At 39.2% G+C, this 13,547-nt stretch overlaps 1 protein-coding gene across 11 annotated transcripts in view; it reads left to right on the top strand.

Annotated features, from left to right (window-relative positions):
- The first annotated feature begins 1,609 nt into the window (after nucleotides 1-1,609).
- Nucleotides 1,610-13,547, top strand: part of OSBPL8 (oxysterol binding protein like 8) — a 150,220-nt gene continuing 138,282 nt past the window's right edge. For 5 of the 11 annotated variants that reach the window (XM_074325391.2, XM_019755052.3, XM_019755051.3 and 2 more), the window contains exon 1: nucleotides 1,653-2,016. The gene's annotated coding sequence lies outside the window, so the exon portion shown is untranslated. Of the gene's footprint in view, nucleotides 2,017-13,547 lie in introns of all 11 variants that reach the window. The other 6 variants (XM_074325393.2, XM_019755049.3, XM_074325395.2 and 3 more) reach the window with 5 other exon arrangements.

Here is a 13,547-nt window from a genome sequence, read left to right as displayed (position 1 = left end):
ATTAGGACATACTCTCGTTTTCCCCCATAACTGAAAAAGTTTCAGAAAGCAATTCTTGCCCTTACTAGATATGCACTCTGATTCTATTCCATTCTAGCCTATTTTATTAAAGAGAAAAATGGATTTTTGAGTCATGCTGGAAAAAAAACTGCTCTAGAAAATAGGAGACAGGTTTCAATCTGTTGACAAACTCCAAAGTTACTAGCTTTGCTCTAGTGTCATTGACAGAATAAATTTCCCTAATATTTACTTGAACTACAAGTACCACCTTTCAAGACTTCATAACAGAACCTGTAAAATCTTTTCCTCATTGGAACACCAGTTCATTACAGTATTTCATGGATTCTAAGACTCATTGTTTTTCACATTTTAACATGTCTGAATTTCAGATGTCAAAAAAATCAGTGGCATGGCACAGTTTACTTGGCAGTGTTTTTTTTTTTTTTTCTTTCTTAGATAATATGAAATAATGGTGAGTTATTTCACCATTAAAATCCATGATTTCTTAGTTTCTATGAAATATATTAATAAGAATTATATAGGCCATACAATTGCTTATTAATTTCAGAGTATCCAGCCAATCAGAAAGCTTTTTGACGTCTTGTTTAGAAAATGCAGTGAGATGAGAACTGCTTAAGAAAAAAATCTTACTCTTGGGCTGGAAGGAAAAATGAGTTTAGTTATTACAGAAAGCTTTCTCACGTGCCTTCCTGGTTAGCAGGCTTTGATTATGATCTTTCTGCTTTTCTACCTTCCCTATTTCTGTTTTGTTTCTTTTGGTGATTAGCATTTTACTCTTTTCCTCTCATCAACAGGATGGGGGGGGGGCGGTTGGGAAGAGTTCCTCGGACCATGGGTAAAAAGGATGCAAAAGGTGATGTCCAAAAGTTAAGGTACTTCAAAAAATAAGGCTTTATTTTTCAAATGGAATGAAATGCCAAATTTCTGCGTATTTGTTTAAACTGCTACCAACCTAACACATTGTAAAACTTAATGACTGTAGAACTGGCTGAACATGACTAGGAACAAAAATAAATTTGCGAGGCTATTTTCATCCCAGCGTGACTGAAATGCACCATCCTTTCCTTTAAAATAAAAACCTCTAATGAAGAAGAGAGTAAATCAAATGCCACAATTAACGTGCTACTAGAAATAGGAATAAGTAGTTACTGCTTTTCAAGTCAGACACTACGAAGCTTTTTTTTTTTTTTTTTCCACCTTTGCTTGGCTAAAACTTCAGCCAAGCCCAAGGCTGGGGAGAAGGGTCCCACGCTGGGGCGCGGGGTCCTGAGCCCTGAGTAGGGAGCTCTATAGGGCAGTGTCCTTAGATTGGGCAGCGCCCAGAGAGACCGGTGCCGAAGGCCTTGCCTCAGCAGATCACATGCACGGGACAGGCGGCGGTGGGCTCGCATCCCGCGGCCGCTCTTGGGCGTGTGCATGCGACTCCGTGGCGATAAGACTCTAGCAGAACAAGGTGCTGCCACTTGCTTGGGCGTGGTAGCCGCCAGCCCTGTAGGCCTCGCAGCTGACGCCTCCGCCAGCCGTCACGTGACAGGGAGGGGGTGTGGCCGCGCCCGCGAGCTGGTGGGCGGGGCCGGGAGGGCTGGGGGAGGGGGCTCGAATGTGAAGGATTTTGGAGGCTCTAGATACTCAGAGGCAGCGACGCGGCGGATGACAACATTAGGCCGCGACGCGCTCGGAGCTGGGCGGTAGTGGTCGGGGCAGCCCGAGCGGCTGCAGCGTTCGCTTTCGCCGCGGCAGCAGCCGCCACCGATACCCCGCAGACAGAGGGAAGGTGGGGGCCCGCCCTGGCCGGGGGACCGCGAGGCCGGAGTTCCTGCCCCTCTCGCGGGCCAAGCCAGCAGCGCCTCCGTGGCGGCGAGACAGCGCCCTCGGTCTGTGCTCGCTCCCCAGCTGCCGCTGGCGACAGGAGCGAAGTTAGGGTCGGACCGAACGCGTGCCGGGACCCAGAGGAACCGGCCCCCGGCGCCCCGCCTCTCCGGGGGCTCCGCACCAGTGAGTGTCGCGCGGGTGGGTCCCTGAGTTGGGGGCGGAGGGTTCGCACCCCTACTGGCGACTGCACCTCCGTAGCTCCACATCCTGAGCTCTGGCGGGCGGGGACTCCGGGCACCCCGCGCCGGGGAGTTCCTCAGGCGCCTTTGTCCCTTTTTGGAGTGCGGGGTTCAAAGGCTGGCGTGTGTGGAGTGTTTTGGGGCCCGCAGTAGGTGCGTCTGCAACCTTACAAAGCCGCGGCAGGGGCGGGGGGCTGTCATAGCATTTTGGCCGCGTGAATGTGTGCCTCCTTCCGAAGTTTGGGCGGAAGGCGGGGGATCGCCGGAAGCCCTAGCGCCGGGGAGAGCCGGAGCTGTCACTTGGTGCGGTTTAGGCGAGGCTCCGGTTTTCCTGTGACAGCTCCGAGGCTGTGCAGCGCACCGCAGAACGCACCCGCCCTTGCGGAGCCGAATGACACGGTGTTGTTCCTCTAAACCTCAGTTCCTGTGGCCTTGTAGCGTAGAAGAAAGGAGAAGCCTTTGCTCTACTTTTAAATTTAATGTTTGTTTCAAAGCCCCTTTTCAAGAGTGGACTCAGGTTCCAATGAGCTTCAGATGGAGCGTGCTTTTGGTTCATTGAACCACCCACTTAAGACCTGCGAAGCAACTGTATATGCAGATTTTCCATTCACAAAAGTCATTTAACACTCTTCTTTATGAGAGACATCTGCCCTGGGGAACATGCTTAATTTCATTTTCTCTAAATGCGGTCTGAAATAATAGGTAACATGGGCTCCGACTTAAGCAGATGGGGGGATGAACTTACCTAACTGATGATTAAGCATATCTGCTCTAAATACATAATTTAATGGAGTTTTTGCTTTTCTGATGCTGGAGGACTATACATGACGCCAGCGTAGTATTAGAATGCCCTGTGTAGGATAGGGTTATTAGTTTTTATTAACTTCCCCTGAAACTTAGCCTCAAATTAGCAGTGCTTTAGGTCTTTTCAAATAATCACTTAAAACTGTTTTGCCTCCTGAGGATTCCAAGGAGAGCAAGGATTGTGGAGAAACATGGGTGAATTGCTTTTTAGGGTTCCTCCATCTCATCAGGGGTCATCTAAACTTATGCTGATAGACTATGGTCAATTTCTGTGCTGGCTAGAACCTGTTTTGCATTGAAATTACTAAGGTTGGGGAAGGAAAAGTAAGGGCATGCAAATTGTCCGCTAGTGAAAGTACAACTAATTTCAAATATTTGTTACCTCTTTTTTGATAGCAACTGTTTGTGGAATGACTATAATATGCCCTTTGAAAATACTGGGAAAGGGAATAGGTGAAACATAAGAACTGCCTTTTAGGTCTTTAATTATGGAGATTAAGCCCTTGCGGTCAAATTCCATGTGAACTGTTTGAGTCGCAATACATTGTGTACAGGTGTTTAGAAATGCCAGTTTAATTAAAAATGATCATGGTTTAGTTCTTTTCCACTGTATCATAATATTTGTTGTATTTGTGACCTGTGACAGATGCTGCTATATTTGTTTCAGTTAGAATGTTACTACATTTTAGAGGCAATCAAATATGTTTCTTACCACACATTTATGGCACTGATAAATTTGACAATGTCTAGTTTCTTGGTTCATTTCAAATTGAAAATCATTAAAGTATACTTTGGGGAGAAATATACACTTCTTTGTAATGCAGTTATGTTTTAGTTTGATTTCAGAAAGAAGTGATAAAATTATGAATTAACAAAATCTACTTACACAAAAGGATCATTTGTTTTTAAAGGACAAACTGCAAAATTTCTTTAACTAGTGAGTGATCTTAGTACATTTAAACTTGGTTTGGTTTGTAAATAACCTTCAAGAGCAGGTTACTTGTGTTAAAACATGAACAACAAAATGAAGAATGGGTACTTAGAAGTATTCTTCTAATATTAATTTCGAAAATCTTATCCTGGTAACAATACCGGAAGTATTGTATTTTAATATTTATATTATAATATCCAAAGCTGAACACATTTATAGCAATGGTCTTTGAGCATTGGAAGATTCAAAGGTAGAAGATACAGACCCTACCTTCTTTTTATGAATATGACCTACAAATAATACATAAATACAAGTTAAATTAAAAAGCCTCTGAATACTTCATTCATGAAAGTGGATGGAGGTTCTTCATTGTAGCATTTGTGGCTGAAGTATAGTTTCCTTATGGATGAGACCCAGGAAGAGATGTCTGGACTAATGTGTGAAGATTTCATGTCAGTGTGTGGGAAACCACTGAGAGATTTTAGACCTGTCTTTCCACCTTGGTTCCTATCCCCTCATACGTATATCTTCAAAAAGGTATGAAGTTGAAGGTTTCATCTAGAAGACATGATAGAAGGGATTTTTTCCTCCCTAAAAATATTATCAAGTTTGCAGGCTTTCTTCAAAGATCTTATAGGGAAGGAATCCTTGTCCTGGAACATTATACATTTTTTTACCTTTGCTAAAGTTGCAAACAATGTAATCTCTCCATGAAAGCAAGGACCTTGTCTGTTTTGCTCACCATTGACCCTTCGAATGCGTAGTAATTATTGAATGAAAAAATGTAGTTTCAGATATATGACTAGAAAACAAGGAGGAGTATGTGATAATGTAGTGCAAATTAGATACAAGCAGTGAGGTGATAAACGAAGATGTTGGCTTGGGAGGCAGAGAGCAGGTCATTTAATCTAGGAAACTTTCTTGGAGGAGGTGACTCTTGAGTTAGGTCTTGCTGAAAGCTGTATATCTGAAGATAAACAGGTTTTCTAACAGGGTAGACAGCATGAACCAAAGCATTTAAATCAGACTGGCTAATTATGTCAGATAAACACAGTGAGTCTTTTTTGGTAACATTATGAAGAATTTTTCTTTTCCTCTCACAACTGTTGCATCTCCCAGATAAGAAGATTGGCATACCTTATAAGAGCTGAGACTTAGAATACTTGAGTTTTGGAGGTGACGATGGTACAGTGAAAGCAACAGCATTGAATTGGGGGTGAGATAATTTAAATTGGATTTCTGATTACATCTTATACAAGCAAGCGTCCTTGGGCAAATGACTGCGCCTTAGTTTTCTCATCTGTAAAAGGAGGATAATACTTATCTCACATGATTGTTGGGAAAATGAAATTACATGATGTATATGAAAGTGCCTACCTAAGTATTTCACATGTAGGAGAAATCAACGAACATTAAATTATTTAAAACATTTGTCTTTAGATCTTTAAAAAATACTTTTATGTATTTATCATGAACTTTAATATCTACTAGAACTTTGAGTTGACCCATGGTATTACCTTTAAATTTATCTGTGTCAAAATTTTAGATGCTCAGTTTTCTTTCAATCAAGCATAACGGTTTTTGATAGAAATGAGGCTTAATTGTGTTACTTCCTCAAGGAATGGTGGAGGCCTCAAGTTTTTAAAGCTTTAAGTAAGGCTTTAAAATCTGAAAATCTGAGACTTCAGGCTTTTGTTCTGTACAGAATTTGTTTTTGAAGAAACTGCCCTTTCCTGTCATGCCGTGTATCTATTCGTTGTTGTGAAGAAATGGGATTTTCCTGCTATTAAGGAGAAAGTTTCCCAAAATATCCTTTGCTTAATACTGATCTGAGTGATTATAACCCATGAAGGATCTCTCTACCTGCTGTGCTTTATTTTAGAACTCAGTATCTTTTGAGCAGGCTAATAGACTTCTGCATCATTTCTTACTAAATTTTGTTCCAGTAGCTCTTTGTCCGTTTATGAATCTTAAAATTTCATTATACTTTGTGAAGTTGTAGTGTTTATAATTCGTGGAGCAGTCTGTCCTTTGTATAATAATTGAAAGGGAATTTTGTTATAAGAAGACTAAAAAGTATCTTAAGTTTTCAAGTGATAAAGAAGCCACTTACCTACCATCTTCCTTATTCACAAAGAACTGAAAAAAAAAAGAGGAAATGGTTTTAGAGCTTGAAGACTCTTTTTAGAAAGAAAGGAGAAACGTTTTGGATAGGGGTTGTTAAAAATGTGATAGATTCAGAGGGATATTGTTCTAGTTCCCAAAGGTGTCTTAGGAATGGTTGGCCATAATATGTTTGGCTGTTAACTATATGCTGCTTTAAAAGTACTTGACATATGTTTTATTTATTCCTCACAGTGACCTCCCAAATCAGACTATTTTCTTGTCCTTTTTTAAACCTCAGACACTGAGAGATTAAGTAGTAGTTAGTGGAGCCTACCAAAAGGATTTAAATTTCAAGTTTAACTTGACCTTTGGTTTCAGAGCTTCTCCTTTTAACCACTGAAGTATGAGTTCTGATGGTTAAGTTTGCAAACTTGTTGCAACGATGTTGCTAACCTTTTTTGGTATCAGAGGGATTATTCATTATGAATTTGTACCAACTGGATGAACAGTTAACCAAGTTTACTATCTGGAAGTGCTGAAAAGGCTGCATGAAAAGTTAGACGACCTGAACTTTTCACCAACAATTCATGGCTCTTGCATCACGACAATGTACCAACTCACATGGCACTGTCTGTGAGGGAGTTTTTAACCAGTAAACAAATAACTGTATTGGAACACCCTCCCTACTCACCTGATCTGGCCCCCAATGATTTCTTTCTTTACGCAAAGGTAAAGGAAATATTGAAAGGAAGACATTTTGATGACATTCAGGACATCAAGGGTAATACGATGACAGCTCTGATGGCCATTCCAGAAAAAGAGTTCCAAAATTGTTTTGAAGGGTGGACTAGGCACACTGACGTTGGTGCATAGCTTCCACCAAGGGGAGTACTTTGAAGGTGACTGTAGTGATATTCAGCAAGGAGGTGTGTAGCACTTTTTCTAGGATGAGTTTGTGAACTTAAGTGTCTGAGCTGCTATACTGCTTTGTATAGTTTATTTGCAGTTGCACCTTATGACAAGCCTTGATCTTCATGATATTTGTGAGTCTATTTTGACTGTATGATTTGTGAAAAGTTCATTTAGTAATAAGATGGTGTATAACCTCAATTTTTTTCATTTCATGTGTATTTGACTGACATTTTTTTAAATCTTAAAAAATATTTGCAGTAAGGCAAATTATTTATTGTTCATTCAGTTGCCATTTTCTCACTAGGCAATTCCAGACTCTACTAGAAATAGAAGAACATGGTAGATACAGTATTTTAAAGTGACTTGTTACAGTTTTTTAAATTCGTACTTAAAAGATTTGGGTTTTTACCCCCCCACCCCACCCCTCGTTCAAGACTTTGTTTCTCAGCCCAGGGCAGTTCATGCCGACCTCCGGCTGCTCATGGCAGCCCAGCTCCAGGAGAGCCATTGTTCACAATCTTAGCTGTAGAGGGCACAGCTCACTGGCCCATGTGGGAATTGAACCAGCATTAGGAGAACGGCTCTCCAACCACCTGAGCCACAGGGCCAGCCCAAAAGCTCTTTTATGAATAAGACTGATATATAGAATCAGTGTGGATGGTTTTTATGTAGTGTATTTTAGGGATAGAAATCTATAATTGAAATCTATCCTTTTTTGTTTTTCAAGACCAGTTTAAGTTAAGTTTACTAAAGCCATCTCCTGCTGAAATTTCCACCATTAAAGTAACTTGTTTTTTGGTTGCCGAATGCCACATGTTAGCAGGAGTAGTTTATCAGGTTACATAGTTTCATACAAAGAGCTCAGGAAATTACGCAATCTGTGTAGATATGTTTTGATGGGATGGGAGTAGGGTAAGAGCAGAGCAGTCCTCTTACTGGAGAAAGTGCAGTCAGTGTAAGTACCGTTACTACTGGGTGAGAGTAATGAGGTGGGGTGGGTGCCTTGGACGTGAGAGCACAGGCCCACTGTTAAGCTGGAGAGGAGACTCGCTTTGCTGACTGTATAATTTTGCCTTTTGTTTTGACTATGATAACATTTAAGGTCAGCAATCCAGAAGTAAAGAAAAACTGTGCTGTGCATCATAGTGGGGAGTTGGTCATAGTTTCTTGGCTCTTGTGTAAGATGTGGATGCTTTATAAATATTCATTGATAATCGTGGAAGGAATCTCTTACTACCTATTATTTTAGAAATACAGAGAGACAGAAGAGCACAGTCTCTGAAACCAGACTGCTGAAGGTCAGAACCTGCGCAGACACCAGCGGATCGCCCTGTAACTGGCCCTATGCTGACATGAGGTGATCTCAGGGGAAGGAAATGGTGGATTTGGGCAGAGTGAGAGGCCAGAGATACACCCTGTGAGTTTTCCATGGCTCTTGTGTGGTATAAAAGAGATCTAGAAGTTCTCACACAATCCTAGTGAAGGAGATAGAAGTTAGCACAGTGAGAGCCAGAAAGCCTGTCACGAATGAGGCCACTACTGAGAGAGGGGACTATGCAATAGAGGTTTTGGGAGGGCGGCTATGGCAGATGCAGCTTAATGCCCATCAAAGTTTGTGTTCCCTCTCGTTATAGTGTGGTTAACACTGAAGTGGCTGCGCAACCAGGAACACATTTCTCAGTCATGCTCTCCTCTACCACGTCCTCCCTCCCTGTATTGAGGTGGGGCCATATAACTGGTTTTCAGCAGTGGAATGCGAATGGAAATGATATGTTGTAACTTCTGGGTTGAGGTGGCTGAAAAGCAGGTGTTCTTCATTAACCTTCTCTTTTCCCTTCCAAAGGCCAGATGCAGAGGCTGGGGTGCTAACTGGGTGTTAGAGCCATAAGATTGGAAGGATATAGAGTTCCTAAATTACCACGTGCGCCAAACAGGAGCACCCACACCAGACGATAATTTTAATAAGAAACTGTGTGAAGTTACTGAAAATTTGGGGTTTATTTGTTAGGCAGGTAGTGTTGCCTTAACTATAAGCACGGGCTGCATAGCGGAGGTTGTTGAGACCCTAAAAATGTCCATACCAAGAAGAGCTGCTGGGCCAATTTAGGAGATCCACTGGGTAGTGTTCCAACATACACATTGGCATATGCCATTATGACTCTGTGAGGACCAATGGCCAAATGTCAGAGGCCAGTGAGCACCCAGAGGGCAGTCCATGGGTCTGCATTCAGACCAGTTTTCTCTATGCCCAGATACCTTGGTAAGAATGAGAAACAGAAAGAAACTGCAATATATATATATATATTTTTTTTTTTTTTATAAAAGTCTGAGGAGTTCCCTTAAAGCAGGGTTTCTCAGCATGGCACTGTTGACCTTGAGGGCTAGGTAATTCTTTGTTGTGAGTGGCTGGCCTGTGCATTGTAGGATGTATAGCAGCATCCCCATCCTCTACCCGTTAGATGCTAGTAGCACCTTGCTGAGTTATACAACCAAAAATGTCTCCAGACGTTGCCAGATGTGCCCTGGGGTACAAAATCACCTCCAGTAGAGAACCACTGCCTTAAAAACTGAGTTAACCTGAAATAAGTGATTTTAAACTGAAAGAAACTTACCTTTAATTAAAGGACTTTTTCTCCTCTTTGAAGAAAGGTGGAGTTCATAGAGGAGGTTTGTTTATGAATATGCAACAAAGAAAGCTATGTTGTTTTTATGAAACACATTAGTTTCTATTAAATATTGCACCATAGTTCTATTAATTTATCAACTCAGACATCAGAATTTTCCATTTTTTCTTTATCTTCTGAACTGCTAGCTATATTTATTGCCTAGATAAACATATCCCTTCCACCTCTCCCTGCCCAAATAATCCCACCTGTCATACCCATAGATTCTTTCTAAATGATGAAAACCAATAAATAGTTTTGTATTATGATTGTGTAAATGTTATTTAATGCTGGACCAGTTGGTATGCTCAGATTGTGATTTCTTTTCTACAGATCGTACTAAGCAGCCCTTGGGCCACTCGAGGAAAAATGTTGATAATATCAAGGTCCACTGGATTTTATATATTTTATCAGTTGTTCAAAATCTAGCCATTGAATTAAAAAAATTGACATGACTTCCTGTTTTCTTGATGTTTCTAATTGCCCCCCTTCTTATACTGTATGCCTTTATTATAGCCTCTCAACTCCCCCACCCCTCAACTCTTCAGCATAGTACCTGTTGCACTGGGTTCCCTATTTATCTGGAGTTGCCTGTAATTCTGCCTCAGTTTGTACTAGTTGCCTTTTAGGTCTCTTTCTGAAGTTTCCTTTCACTGTACCCTTAAATTGGATCCATTCTATTACAGAGCTTCCTTGTCTTTTAAATGTTCTTGATCTTATTTTCTGGAGTACATCCTCAAAAAAGTGTGTGAGAAGCAAACTTTTTGATTTATGTACAGAAATGTCTTCATTCTATTCTCACATTAGACTGATAGTTTGGCTGGGTACAATATCGTAGGCTGCAAACAATTTTTCTTTTGAATGCCGAAAGCATTGCTTGGTTGTCTTCTAGTATCTATGGATGCTTACTAGAAGTTGTGTGTTGTCTAATTCACTATCCTTTTAAGATGTTTTGTTCTTTATTTTGTCTGAAGGCTTTTTAGGATCTTCTGTTTTATCTTTCTGCTACAAAGTCATAAAGAGGTGTATAGGTTGTTTTTGTTTTGCTTATTTGTTCTAGGCACTCAGTTGCTCTTATTGTCTGAATCAGATTCTTTACCTCTAGGAAATTCTTCTCTATTATATCTTTGATATGTGCCTCCTTTCACTTTCTTGTTTGCGGGATTTTTTTCCCCTAGTTTTTTGGCTGATTTGTGTGTGTGTTGGGGGGGGGGGGGGGGAAGGAGTAATCTGTGAATTTTTTTTTTTTCCCCAGTATTTTCCTGCCATTATTTTCTTGTTTTATGTTGTAATACTTTCATTAGTCTCAGAATATATAAAGTAGATTTTTAAAAAGATATCTTGTTTCCTCAATTATCTCCTTTTCTCCTCTAGTTAGTTTTTATGTTTGTTTATATGATCATTCATTTTCATGGTGAATTTTTCTTATATGCCTCGTGATTCTTGGTTTTCCATTCATGTTTCACAAAGAAGAATGGGTTTCTGGTCTGGTTCTTCCCCCCTCCCACCCTGTTCCTTGAACTGTTTTCTCCATTAAATTTTTCCGTTGAGTAGGAATTCTGGCCAAAACACCTAGGGGGCAGGACTGTACAGGGTAGGGCCTATGTATTGGCAAGCATTATTTTAGGGTAAGAGGGAGGGGAGCTAGATTCAAGGCTGTGGGCCCTCTAAATGCGAGATGAGAAGGGTTTATTACTCTGTCCCAGCATCCCTACTTATCTTTTCTTAGGTAGTCATTCACTATCTTTAGAGAAAAACCAACTATGTATCTTTTTGCCTTGGGGTAAATGTCAGTTGTTTCGGTGCTGCTTGGAGATGGGGGATGGGAAATGTAGTTGTATCTTATACAGTTAGTCAAGTAATATTTAATTCTCCTATTTTTAGCCCCACTATTCCCAGCCTTTGCTCTACCATTTACTTTGCAATCATGCTTCTCTGGGGTTTTGCCAGACCTGTGGGTTCCCACCCTTTTGCATCAATCTTGAAGAATATAATGAGGCTGTGGCTTTCTTTGCTGGTTGTATCAATCAATCTCACATCTACTTTGATCTTTCAGAAATTTGTTGAATACCCTCTCTACTCCTAGCCCTAATTTTAATTTCTTTGCTCTAATGGTTTTATTTCTTTATAAATTGTTTTTATTGCAATGGGATATTTTAGTAACTGGCAAGAAATTTTATATTTAGTCTACCATCTTTTATTGGAATCTGTTTCTAGCTTCTTAAACAGAAGGTACAGAACAAACTTTTATTTAAATGCAGGTTTATTCATAGAAATTATGATCGTGATACTGTGTTAAAATACCGTGATGTTCCTTCACCATTGATTGGTCTAGATGTTTGTATCTTTATGCCATTTGGCCCCAAAACTTGTATTGTTTTGAATTCTTGTTTGCTTCTTAGTTTTTCTGCTTGCTTTCCTGTTGTCATCTACCCTAACTTGCACATCATTATGATTCTCTTGCTACTTGGAAACTGAGTGAGACCATTTAGATTTGAGCGTAAAATAGTGACTTTGCTCTACAGAATGGCATGTCACCTTTAAACACATGGCTCTTGTGACATTTTGATTTTTCAGAAATCATTACTTATTGTCTGTTTCTTAACTGTGGCCAGATAAGTGAGGTGTTACTCTTTTTATTTACTTCTCTGTCTTAATTGTTATAACTACTTTGGTTAATTATTGATATTTTTCTCTATTACTTTTCCTTCTCTTCTGACTTATAATCTTTGGCACTTTAAATGTTGAATTTGGATTGCCTAGCTAGTTCATTGAAAGCCTTAATTTTTATCTCCTTTCATTTTATAGTCATAAAAATTTCCTAGCATTGTTCTAAATTTTAACTTACTCTGTCTTTTGTTTTTCAGTGTCCTGTCATGAATATTCAGGCTCCATATTTGTTGACTATAAATTATCTTAGTCAAATAAACGTAAACTTATCTATTTCTTGCCCCTTTCTTCTATGATGTTGCTACATTTCCCTGTCAATCTTGTTCAGCTCTTCTCTCGTGAGACTTTGTAGTTCTTTCTTCTACAGCTATGGATGGTTTCAACTGCTAGAATGTGTGTCTTTTATGATTGGAGTTATAAATTCTTCTGCAATGAGAAGTTTTTACAATCCATATTTTAAAAATACTGACTATTTTGAAGCTGAAATCGTGTCAGAGGGTTGTGATTTGGAAGGCTTAAACTCCCAGATTTGACCTGATTACATAAGATATTATAGAACCTGCGTAGTAAATACTTATTTGAAATTTAAAGAAGCTTAGAAAATACATTGGCTCTTGTGCAATTTCTTCATATGCCTAAAATAATAAAGTCAAAATTGTAAATATTTCCTGATGTAGTTGACATCTATGTACTGAATATTTTGTGAACTTTATATTCTGTGAAACTCTTGATTTTAGAACCCAGAGATTGGATTAGATAGTGGTTATATGTCTCTTGGTTTACCTTTTTCATGTATTCTAATCATTCCCTTTCAGATATCTGTTGTTATGGTTAATTTCTTTCTCGACTGGCTCATTACAATATCCTTTATTGTTTCTATTATGTTTATAGTTTTTGGTACTTTTTCTCACTGTTCTTGACATTTTAAAATAGAATCTTCAACATTTATAGGTAATATTGTGACTATTTTCAAAGCTTTGATTATTTGGAAAATTATAGCTTTTATTTCTTTATTTTTCCAATAATTTATGATTAGGATGTAGGAATTAAAAAAACAAAACAAAAACAATTCCCTGTCATTATTGACGAACAATTCCTCTGTAAAAAAAGAGATTCACTTCAGAGATTGATTACTTAACATATTTAGCATATTAACTAGCAAAGTCTTATTTACCTTTTGGGGCTTTTTCATTCACAGTAGTAGTAATTACCATCTTCAAACTCAAAAGTTGAAATTAATCATTGACATATTTTGTGGCTATGAAACAAATTATGATTATAATTAAATTCAGAAAATATATGCTGTTTGGTATTCTCTTAAGATTTTTTTCATTGTTATATTGATCAGTTTTCTTTTAGGAACAGGCTTTCAATATAAGGGTTACCTCC

The sequence above is a fragment of the Rhinolophus sinicus genome, chromosome 1, assembly GCF_057876585.1.
Source record: "Rhinolophus sinicus isolate RSI-liver-muscle chromosome 1, RSI-T2T, whole genome shotgun sequence".
In the NCBI taxonomy this organism is placed as follows: domain Eukaryota; kingdom Metazoa; phylum Chordata; class Mammalia; order Chiroptera; family Rhinolophidae; genus Rhinolophus; species Rhinolophus sinicus.
This window is presented reverse-complemented; position numbering and strand designations above follow the sequence as displayed.